Source organism: Pecten maximus, chromosome 11, assembly GCF_902652985.1.
Source record: "Pecten maximus chromosome 11, xPecMax1.1, whole genome shotgun sequence".
Classification (NCBI taxonomy): domain Eukaryota; kingdom Metazoa; phylum Mollusca; class Bivalvia; order Pectinida; family Pectinidae; genus Pecten; species Pecten maximus.
This window is the reverse complement of record NC_047025.1, coordinates 28,575,471-28,588,362: the sequence shown is the minus strand read 5'-3', so window position 1 is coordinate 28,588,362 and position 12,892 is coordinate 28,575,471. Positions and strand designations below refer to the sequence as shown.

General features: G+C 34.3%; 3 non-coding genes across 3 annotated transcripts; all 3 read left to right on the top strand.

Moving 5' to 3' along the window:
- The first annotated feature begins 3,293 nt into the window (after positions 1-3,293).
- Positions 3,294-3,365, top strand: Trnah-gug. The gene has a single exon. It is a non-coding gene; the product is annotated as a tRNA-His (tRNA).
- Positions 3,366-4,229: 864 nt separating this feature from the next.
- On the top strand, positions 4,230-4,301 carry Trnah-gug. Its single transcript has one exon. It is a non-coding gene; the product is annotated as a tRNA-His (tRNA).
- Positions 4,302-5,128: 827 nt separating this feature from the next.
- Trnah-gug lies at positions 5,129-5,200 on the top strand. The gene has a single exon. It is a non-coding gene; the product is annotated as a tRNA-His (tRNA).
- Positions 5,201-12,892: the final 7,692 nt, after the last annotated feature.

Here is a 12,892-nt window from a genome sequence, read left to right as displayed (position 1 = left end):
CTTAGGAGTAATTTTCGAGATCGATCCACCTTCATTTGTAGCTCATGATTACGCAAATTGACATCAAAATTATACACGTGGGGGAAATTTTCGTGATCAAAAGGAATCTTCTGCGTAATTAGCGTAAATTTCCCCTTGCATAAATTTCCATGATTACATGTACAGTATATATATATAATATGTACAAGCCACACTGACCCATTCCATTGATACTGATATAGCTAGCTAGTTCTGTGGTGAGTATATTCTTCCACCATATATTTTTGATAGAGCTACATATATCAACATGTGGATTAGTATCACAACATGCTGTATTTACACTTTGTCACCTATTGATATATTTACTTTATGTACATACCAGGGCATTTGGTTGTAGCATTGCCCATTGCCAATATAAAATTCTGTCTCAGCACTTCATTTGGATGATTTTATTATATATTTTACTGCATAACTTACAAACAAAGGATAACATAACAGTCATTGATCGTGTTTATAGGACTCACACAACTAAATCAGCCAATCAGCTTGTGTTTCACCTGAACCAAGTCCCTGTGTTTCTTAGGTTTGTAGCTGTTTTCCTGAGTAAATAACATATGAAATGGGTACTTTCTATATATGAGAATAAAGTGTAGGGTCTTGAGGTTTGGAAATTAAACCATATAATAACAACATTTATCCGATAGAAAAAACTTCAAACTTTAATTTGATATAAATTTCACATCATTTAAACTTCAAACGAGCGAATAAAGGGATGGGGTCACTAGTAATAACATATCGTAGATTATTTAGTTGTGCGAGTCCTTTATAACCAGGATGTATGTCCAGATTACCTGCCTCCCTAGCTGTTAACATGCGATATATACAACTTAGTTTTACACACTTGTTTTCTAAACAGATCCTTGTTGAAATATTTTTATCTTGTCTCTTTGAATTTTTTGTTTTGTTTTTTGGTTTGTTTTTGTTTAACGTCCTATTAACAGCCAGGGTCATTTAAGGACCTGCCAGGTTTTGGAGGCGGAGGAAAGCCGGAGTACCCGGAGAAAAACCACAGGCCTACGGTCAGTACCTGGCAACTGCCCCACGTAGGTTTCGAACTTGCAACCCAGTGGTGGAGGGCTAGTGATAAAGTGTCGGTACACCTTAACCACTCGGCCACCGCGGTCTCTTTGAAGAAGAGAGAGAGCTAATGTTGATGCAGGCCCCCAGTGTTGGCGTTGTTGTTCTAATATTAACATTTTGGTTCAAGTGTTAAAAGGCATATATTGATATTTGGTACTAGGGTCCCTGCAGGTTTAAAACGTTATGGGTTAAGAAACCTGCTTTTTGACATATTTTTGACTTTGACTTTTTATGCTTAGTTTTTGTTGCAAGTGTTGAAAGGCATTAACACATCACTTTGTAATATTGTACTAGGGTATTTTATATTTATATATTATAGTTATTGACAAATATATACATAATATAGGAGCATCAGGTTATTATCTCAAAATATTAATGTCCAGAGGTCCATGTTTTAGCCAATGAGAATTGAGGAAAATATACCAAATATCTATTGTTGAATATGTTTTGATGTAGTAATGACATGTTTTACCTAGTTATGTCTGTCCCGCCATTTATTATATGATAAGTCGTTTTGTTAATACTTTTATAATTTACCACAATAAATAAAATAGGATTTCTTTATGTATTTCTGTTTTTGTTTTATTTTACTTTTAATAATAGTGTGCAATTCCTTACTAGATGTTATCAAGAGATCTATTTATAGTTTGGAAATTGCAAGTGTTTGCAGAATCACAGGAGGTGAAACTAGTTGTCCTGTTTTATCTGCTTTACAAGTAAAATCATTTTAGACTTGAGCATATAAGATCATAAGACAGTTGTATCAGTAACAGCTAGACTTTTAATATGGGCCAGGTGAGCTAAATATATGTTATACATAGTGCATGGGGATCTAAGACTTATAAAGCTGTGTGCTTAGAATAAGCTGTTATAATTAATTGCTTTTCAGAACACGATTAAAATGAAAAATTCAAAGTTTAAGGTTCATGTAAATAGTACAAATGTAAATCCAATGATATTTCACAAGACCAAATAATGACTCTTTTGCAATTTAACAGAAGCAACTTGACCAATTGTTAATATGTATCACAGCTATCCATTCGCATTTCAAGGTCAAAACAGAATCATGCAATTTCATGTTTTATAAAGTAAAATCTGGTCAAACAAATGGACATTTGAGAGCAATATAACAGCATGATTATTTTGTCTGATCCGCATGAGCTTTTTGTGTTCTCCTGAAATGTTTTACCAAAATTTACAGGTTAATTAGCTTAACAATTAAATTAAATGTCAAAAGCAAGACCGATTGATAGCCATGATGCATATTAACAATTAAGTTTATTTATATGTACTCCAGTTCCATTGCACCAGATTAGCGACTTATTAAAAGTTTGTAAAATATCACAATTTTTCAATAATATGTCTTTGAAATTCTTTTTTGAATAATTAGTGAAAAAGATTTTTCTCTTAAAAAATGAATCAGATTTATTTCAGTTGTGAGTGAAATAAAATATATATCAATGGTCATGATGTGCATGTTAGTTAAACTAGAACAATATGTTCAAAGAAATTCATGTGAATTAATTTAATACAGGAATGATTAAATTATCAATATTAGTAAATCATTTGTTTATTTGATCAAATTACATTGATCTTACATCTAATATATAAAAATTTAATGATTAAATTCACATTGATATTTACATTGACACAGGGACTTGTCACAAAAACTGTCACTCATAATTTTGACAGCTTTGTAATTTTCTCCCATGTATTGCAAGGAGCCAAATTAGCAATGGAATATTGGGTTATCTCCCTTTGACCAGAATATCACTCACAAGCACATTAATAACGTATCTGGGGAACGTGTAAGCCTATAGTATACATGTTTAACAACACATAATCACTGAAAGTAATAAGTACGTTCAAAACCGAAGTCTTCTCTTTCCATTGATAGGCCTAATGATTTTCCTTGGCGAGTTCTGATTGCCGCGTTACTCCGTTAGGGCTTCTCGCCTTGTACCATACTGTCCACTCACCGTGATTGTAGCGTAACGTTATTATTCGTGTTAGAATGCACGCTTTATTGAAATAATGTGTGCTTGGAAACATGTCAATCTCAATAACAACCTAAAGCCACTCGGAAACACCAAATATCTTACTTCCGGTTTATTTTTTTCGGGGATCTGAATACTGTCTGAATTTTTCAACCAGAAACCATATCCGCCAATACAGCCGTGATCGTATAGTGGTTAGTACTTCGCGTTGTGGCCGCGACAACCCAGGTTCGAATCCTGGTCACGGCAGCGAGCTGTGTCAGTCGCTGTTACGGCACGGTGGATTATTTTTTCTTTAATTTTCATAAAAGAAACCCAAGTTGATGATCATATTTTGTTTATTTACATTTTTAATTAATGATTTATTTATTTATTAATTAAGAAATATATTAAAAATGATGTATTGATAATTATTATACCAGAAGAGTCCGTATTGATCGAATTAGTATCCTTAACACATTTTGTAAATGTAGCTATCTAATATTTCAAACACAATACAAGTATTGCAATGACTTTATTTTTAGATAAAATATCCTGTAGGATAATTGTTTAAAGTAAGTAAACTGTTAAAATGTATCATTACTTATTATTTTGATCACGTGATTAAAGGCTTTTTAGTGAGCAGGTCAATGTAATACGTTTGCCATAACGTCTAATCGTATAAAGTGATTTTAACACATTAACATTTATTATATGACGTCAAGACTAAAAAAAAAACCGCTTTGCACGAAGAACATTAGAAGACTTGGTAAATAATGTTTTTTTTTTGCTCTAAAATGGCAAAATAAAAATTGTGAAAATGATAATACATTTGTATATCATTTCTGAGGTCTTTGATGATTTGTCATATCTTTTAATTTTAGGCTGCCTGAGCCTCGTTTAAATAAATAATTTCTCTTTGACTCGTTTCATAATCTCCTACTTTGGAATAATTTCACCATTAACATTTTCAAACAATTCTGATACTATTGCACAAACAAACACATTTGATAACTAATTCGTTATAGTAATTTGTTAACACAATCAGAGACCTATATACTAGTATATAGGTCTCTGACACAATTAAACGGTTTACCAAAATATATTTCCCGTTTTACCGTATCCGCCAATACAGCCGTGATCGTATAGTGGTTAGTACTTCGCGTTGTGGCCGCGACAACCCAGGTTCGAATCCTGGTCACGGCAGCGAGCTGTGTCAGTCGCTGTTACGGCACGGTGGATTATTTTTTCTTTAATTTTCATAAAAGAAACCCAAGTTGATGATCATATTTTGTTTATTTACATTTTTAATTAATGATTTATTTATTTATTAATTAAGAAATATATTAAAAATGATGTATTGATAATTATTATACCAGAAGAGTCCGTATTGATCGAATTAGTATCCTTAACACATTTTGTAAATGTAGCTATCTAATATTTCAAACACAATACAGGTATTGCAATGACTTTATTTTTAGATAAAATATCCTGTAGGATAATTGTTTAAAGTAAGTAAACTGTTAAAATGTATCATTACTTATTATTTTGATCATGTGATTAAAGGCTTTTTAGTGAGCAGGTCAATGTAATACGTTTGCCATAACGTCTACTCGTATAAAGTGATTTTAACACATTAACATTTATTATATGACGTCAAGATTGAAAAAAAAAAAGAAAACGCTTTGCACGAAGAACATTAGAAGACTTGGTAAATAATGTTTTTTTTTTTTGCTCTAAAATGGCAAAATAAAAATTGTGAAAATGATAATATATCATTTCTGAGGTCTTTGATGAAATTTGTCATATCTTTTAATTTTAGGCTGCCTGAGCCTCGTTTAAATAAATAATTTCTCTTTGACTCGTTTCATAATCTCCTATTTTGGAATAATTTCACCATTAACATTTTCAAACAATTCTGATATTATTGCACAAACAAACACAATTGATAACTAATTCGTTATAGTAATTTGTTAACACAATGAAACGGTTTACCAAAATATATTTCCCGTCTTACCGTATCCGCCAATACAGCCGTGATCGTATAGTGGTTAGTACTTCGCGTTGTGGCCGCGACAACCCAGGTTCGAATCCTGGTCACGGCAGCGAGCTGTGTCAGTCGCTGTTACGGCACGGCGGATTATTTTTTTCACATATTTCTTCCAAAGTTGTAATGAAAGCTTAATTGATAAGCAACACATTGTATGATTTATTAAAAAATATATATAATATTGAAAATATATTCTTCAACAATTATTATACAATGTGGTATTTTTTCAAGATCTTGTTTGCTTATGTAATTCTGAAATACAAAAAACCACAACAGTGTTTTCATTTAACAATTTCGTGGAGATCCGATGGTCTTATTTTGAATGTTTTTGAAAGGGAACTCCATATATGCCGTCTTTATTTTCATAAAAAGTGGTCTAATACAGGGACTTTCGAGTTGCCTCCCTTCCATCGCCTTTCATGAAGGAGCTGTAGCATCGACATAGGGGTATAATATAAAATATTTTTATTATTTTCAAAACTTTATATCAGTTGAAGTTTAATGCTAAATGTAAAGATTGTTTTTATACCTGGCAGCCTACTTTCAAGTAAAGTCACTTGTAGAGTGGAGGTTCTATACGGAGCGACGAATCCTTCCAGGACTCGCCAGTGACGTCATAGACCAAACAAGAACAAAAGTTAACACACACAAGGGGAGGTTCATAAGCATAACCCCCTCATTCAATCACTTGTGTAATTTTTGGATATTATGTATTTTTGAAATAACACGACGCATATAATATCACATGATTGGCCTGTTATCAAGTTAATTCCCCCACCTAATGTTTATAAATGGCACAACAAAATGGCTTCCTCTGTTTGGGGTAGCCTGGCCATGAGATTTTTGTTTGTTCTGTTAATCAGATTACTCATGTATTGTGATAAGAAAAAAAGAAGCTATAATCGGTATGTTCAACACGAAGAAGAATAAACAGACTTCAAATAAAAAAAAAAGAAAATTCAAAAATCTGATTTAATTTTCCTGCATGATTTACAGCAAAATATAGGGTGGAACAGCCGAGGTAAGATAGCAGAAGATCCTAATGATGAACATCTATCAAAACAAGATTAGTTCTGTCTTTGAGATAAGCATATTTAATGTCAAATATATTTCAGAAAAAAATGTGTAAGGAATTGTGTCGTTTTGTGTAAAAAAAAAATCATGATATTTTGCAATGTTAATTTTTTTTTGAGGTGGTTACTTTGGTTTTCACAGGTCTAAAAACAGAGAAAAACAAGTTTACTTATCCTTCAACTCTGTATTGCGAATGTTGTATAGAATACAAATATATATTTTTAGTATATATAAGTAATATGCAGGGTTAACTTGCTATGTTTACAAGCTCTTAAACCTCCACGTTTTGACTTAAAACCAGACAAAATGTAAGTGTTTTCCCCGAGTTGTTTGATTCAAAGTTCAAATGTAGATCTATCTTAAATTTGCTTTTATTTAATATGATATTTTATAAAACTCGTCTTCTAAGACTCTTTTAATAAAATCTCATAAAATGAATGATTTGTCATGCAGGGTAGCGGTACAAAACGCACAATAAATAAATAAAACTTTTAGATAGGAAATGAGTGATAGATAAAATATATACGGATTAATGAAAACAAAACAAATACAACGCCATTTGTGAAAATGTCCATCATTTCTTTTTTGAGTGTCAGAGATATTTAACTGCCCGTGCTGAAATGCTCCAAGCTTTTAATGACTTAAACATACATGTAAATTTAAATTTATTACTTTATGGAAATGAAAACTTGGCTTTGGAAGTAAATTGTTATGTATTTGAACATGTGCAGTCATTTATAAAGTCCAGCAGAAGATTTTGAATATAATATACTTGTATATCTTTATTATGTACATTGCATGTTACATTAAATTATTCAGTTTTTTTTTGTTTTTTTTTCTTTTCTTCCCATAAATGTTGATTTTACTATATATTATAGCTATGTCATCGTTTGTAAATAATAATATGTTTATTGGAGAAGGCTTCATAAGTTGGAATAACTTGTGCCTAATCCCTTTGTTCTTACAATAAAATATGTTTAAAGTAAACGCCATTTGCCAACTTTATTATCGAGTTCACTTATAGGGGTAACAACTACACCGTGACATCTATAACAAAGTCAACACACCAACTCTATGTCATAACCGTCCTGATTCTGTCCGTAATGTCTTCGTTATCGATAACATAGAGTAACCCATCTAAACAGCCTTCATCAACATGGTCTCTTTCGGAGATATTACAACAGAATTACAGTTGCCATTTATTTCCAATTAAAGGTCGAATTTCGTACGTGACTGTTGACATTTATACATTTTTCTCTATGTCTGGGTATTTTCTATGTTATCTTATAAAACCTTATCACTATGGGTAAACACTATTGTTTTATTTAATGAAGCATGTACAAGTTCTAGAAACAACAAGTATATATTCTCTTATGTCACGGGACAACTATCATGTTTGCCACAGACATTTATAAACCGACGGTCGGTCATATGTAGAAAGATCCAACTGGAACTAAATAATGAAACCATTGGTAGGATGGTAGGAAGAAAGTTGAAGGTGTTAGAGTATGATAGAAAACGGGTTAAAGTATATTCCCTGTGACGGAGTTTGGGTAATTGGTTTGTACCTAAAAATATGTACAGACAGAACTCATGATTGATATTATGACATAATGTGCGCAAGTGAACAACAACAACAACAACAACAACAACGACGACGACGACGACGACGACAACGACAACGACAACAACAACAACAGTATCAATAACAAGGATACAATAAAAACAAAAACAAAAAACAACAACAAAGATACAATAAAAATAACGACGATACAACCTTAATAACAAAGATACAATATAAATAACCATGATACAATAAGAATAGCATCTATACATTTCATAATTACAAGGTAAACCACGTTTGCCACGCTTTAAGTGCTAGACTATGGTATTCCTGATACATACATTCTCAAAATTACATCAATGGAATAGTAATATCTAAAGACAAATACTTAATTGTTTTGTTTGGCGATTCTGCACTATATGTTTGATAAAAAGATTGAAGTACACTTTTTTAAAAACGTGATACTGCTCTGTATCAGACCATGATTACGAGACGTATCGTAATCCGCCTTGAAAGACGTAAAGGAAATTTTAATTGTTTTCGGGTCAAGGGAAGAATCTATATTGTTTTATCATGGAAGCGGCCACCTTCAACTGTTTTTATTCTTTCTATCATCTGTCATGTAATGACGTCAAATGAAACAGAACCCCTTTAAAAAGTTATTTAACATTAACACAAATGATTCAATTATGGAACTATTGTACCACCTCTTCTATATCTTAACGTTATTTCAGGACAATTTTAATTTTTCCAACTTTTCTTTGGATAATCACACTTTAGGTCCGTAGCATCACTGACGAGACCTAGAAGGACGAAACAGCTGTATGATGTCCTTAGCATCACCGATGAGTCGTAGAAGGACCAAAAAGATATATGATGTCTTTAGCATCACTGACGAGCCCTAGAAGGACTAAAAAGATATATGATGTCTTTAGCATCACTGACGAGTCATAGAAGGACAAAACAGCTATGTGATGTCCCTAGCATCACTGGCGAGTCATAGAAGGACAAAGTAGCTGTGTGATGCCCCTAGCAATCACGAATCAGCTAAATGATGCACCTAGCATGACTGAAAAGTGCTCGAAGGTCGAAACAGCTGTATGATGTCCTAATCATCACTGACGAGTCTTAGCAGACGAAACAGCTGTATGATGTCTCCAGCCGAGAATCAAGGAAAACAAATCATGTGATAAATGCAGATTTTACTGAGGAGCCTCTAGAAGGAAGAAACAGCTGTATGATGTCCTTATCATCACTGACGAGCCCCAAGAAAAAAACAACCCCCCCCCCCCCCCCCCCCCCAAAACACCCCCAACCTTTTCGATCGCTATTGCATTACTGATGAGCTCCTAGAAGGAGGAAACAGCGGTATGATGTCCCTAACATCACTGACGAGCCCCAGAAAAGAAGAAAACCCCTCGAAAAAAAAAACCAAAAACCAAAACAAACAAACTGTATGATGTCTATAGCATCACTGACGAGCCCCTAGAAGAAAAAAAACCGGCGGTATGATGTCCTTATCATCACTGACGAGCCCGTAGAAGGAGAAAACAGCTGTATGATGTTCTTATCATCAGTGTCGAGCCCCAAGAAGGAAAAAAACAAAACAAAACAAAACACCCCCCCCCCCCCCCCCCAAACATATATGATGTCTTAAGCATCATTGACGAGCTCCTAGAAGAAAGAAACAGCGGTATGATGTCCCTAACATCACTGACGAGTCCCTAGAAGGAAGAAACAGCTGTATGATGTCCTTATCATCACTAACGAGCTCCTAGAAGGAAGAAACAGCTGTATTATGTCCCTAACATCACTGACGAGTCCCTAGAAGGGAGAAACAGCGGTATGATGTCCCTAACATCACTGACGAGCCCCTATAGAAGGAAGAAACAGCGGTATGCATAATTTTTGGCTCTAACATATCTACATGTAACTCTCAATATGTGTTCAAATGTGCTTATATCTAATGTGTCATTTGTGCAATCCAATCACAGGATCATGCCTAGTTTTGTATCAAAAATAGCCAGATATACCTATATATAAAGTATTTATAAAAAAGGTATTTTTTGATATAGTATTAGACATGCCCCTGTGACCCTATAACCAAACCCCCCCCCTCTTCCACAAGAAAAAGAAAAAGAAAAAGAAAAAATACACACACAAAATTCACCATCTACTTTTAACAGAGTAACAACTAATCACTTTAAATCGAGAAAGTGATGACGTTGTAATACTGATATGCAACATCCTATATAGGCAAAACATCAAGTCTTCTATAACCTCCGTCATTCGTCACGTACGCAAAGAAGAACTCACGAGAGTCCATCTGCCCAATTGTTATCTACATAACAATACGATATGTATATATCTCTAACACAACACGTGGGTATGTATATTATCGCCACACTGTCAGCGGCCTGAACCAATAACACTTGACCAAACTTGGCCCATGATATGACCTGAACTTATGGTACTTGTTTTCTGCAATAAGACATGTCCAGATACCTGTCAGTCACTGGTTTGAGGGAGATAGAATTTGGACACGAAAACATAAAACACCGTTTAGAACAAGTGTTAACATAATAAATCACGAGGAATCTACAATAGTTTGATACTCGTGTTTTATATCGAGTAATTTTTAACCTAACAGAGTTGTGTTATTGACTTGTACGTGCCGTTTTAAATTTTCAACGGTGCTTTTGTTAAAACTTGCCTAGATATATTCTCATTCAAACCGTTATTGAAGCACCACTTTAAAATGCAAATGTGTTTTTTTTTTTTGTAAAATGATAATTCCTAAAATTATCAAAATGAAATCAGTATCGTTTGTGCTGACGTTCATAGGACAGAAGTTAGATATATCATTATTACGTGTAACCATTTACGGGATTCCCATTCTCAGGTCCCGGTGTGTGTGAGGTTTGACATGCATGAACGTTCCTTTTACTATAGATAAGCCCAACAAAAACAGCACGCCCAGATTTACTATCAGTTTAAATCTAGGTGCCATCACATTTAAACAAGTGTTTTTAGTATTTACTCCTAAAACTTACACTATGGTCACTCATGACACTAACGGCTTATTTCCCTGTTCCTCAATGTTTTATACAAAAAGATAGTACCACCAATGAAGGTGCCATTTCCTGAATGCTCTGAAGGGAACTGCTGACATTTGTTCATCAATGCACATGTACATTCTTCGATAAAAAAAATGCACTTTCCGATGAAAGTACAAGTACAAAAGTACAAAAGTCTCAAACTTTCCAACATTATGGAATGGCCCTCATCAAAAGAATGTTATTGTCCTTGCTGGAGAAATTGATGTGAGAAGCACAAAATATCAATTTTACAGAGACACTTATTCACAAAAAAGGAAGAAAATATTTTTTTGAAAAGAGCTTAACTGCTGTTTTTACTAACAATAACATTGCCTGTTAAAGAAATGATTAACAATAGATACAGAGTTACACAACATTGATCAGAGGTTACTGCAGGTTATATAATGCCAAGAATCGAGGATAATGAATTAACAGCTACCGACGAGAACAATTTCCATTAACAGAACAAAAGTTGACTTAAGTGACAGAGCGTCAGGAATCGAAGGTAAAAAAGAAAAAGAGGAAAACAATACAACAACAGCAAAGGAGACGCAAAAATACACGACCAAAAGGCAGTAGATTACAGCGCCAAAGATCGAGGATAAAAAGGCAGTACATGTATACTGTAATACAGTGCCAAAGATCGAGGATAAAAAGGCGGTAGAATACAGCGGCAAGAATTGAGGACAAAAAGGCAGTACAATACAGCGCCAAGAATTGAGGACAAAAGACAGTACAATACATTGAGGACAAAAAGGCAGTACAATACATCGTCAAGAATTGAGGACAAAAAGGCAGTACAATACATCGAGGACAAAAAGGCAGTAGAATACAACGCCAAGAATTGAGGAGAAAAAGGCAGTACAATACAGCGCCAAGAATTGAGGAGAAAAAGGCAGTACAATACAGCGCCAAGAATTGAGGACAAAAAGGCAGTACAATATAGCGCCAAGAATTGAGGACAAAAAGGCAGTACAATACAGCGCCAAGAATTGAGGACAAAAGACAGTACAATACAGCGCCAAGAATTGAGGAGAAAAAGGCAGCAGAATACAGCGCCAAGAATTGAGGAGAAAAAGGCAGTAGAATACAGCGCCAAGAATTGAGGAGAAAAAGGCAGTACAATACAGCGCCAAGAATTGAGGTCAAAAAGACAGTACAATACAGCGCCAAGAATTGAGGACAAAAAGGCAGTACAATACAGCGTCAAGAATTGAGGAGAAAAAGGCAGTACAATACAGCGCCAAGAATTGAGGAGAAAAAGGCAGTACAATACAGCGTCAAGAATTGAGGACAAAAGACAGTACAATACATTGAGGACAAAAAGATAGTACAATACAGCGCCAAGAATTGAGGACAAAAGGCCAAGAATTGAGGATAAAAGGCAGTAGAATACAGCGACAAGAATAAGGACAAAAAGACAGTACAATACAACGCCGGGAATCAGGGAAAACAAATCATATGATAAAAGCAGATTTTAAAGGAATTTTTATTTCATAAGATTTTGTGACGTAATCTCATTTTATCTCGTCAGAGGTTAAAATGAACACTTCTTAGGAACGTTCCATAAATCTCAGTAAATAGCAACTCATCTAAGATCCCATTTATATATATATCGATCGTGACCCACGGGCCGTTCCTAATTCTACCACTAACTAATAAATGGGGATTGTCAAACGGACCACTTCATTAGGCGAATATTCGACGAGCTGGAAAGTTCGTTCAGAGCAAAGACATGCAATGGTAATAACGCGTTTATATACGAAAAAAGTTTAATTCTGATAGCCAAACTCATCATCACACTTGCATTAGACCGATAGCATGATTAGAAAATAGCTTGTTTTCTATGTATGACTATCTGGCCGCCTCTCTCTCGCCATTGCCACCTCATTTGTTTCTTCGTTTGAACGAGTCTGTACTAGCCTGTACCTTCACCCACAGATAAACGCGAAATTACGCGTGTGCACCTCTCACCTTGTCAAACGTTTTTCATCTTTTGACAGATTATTTG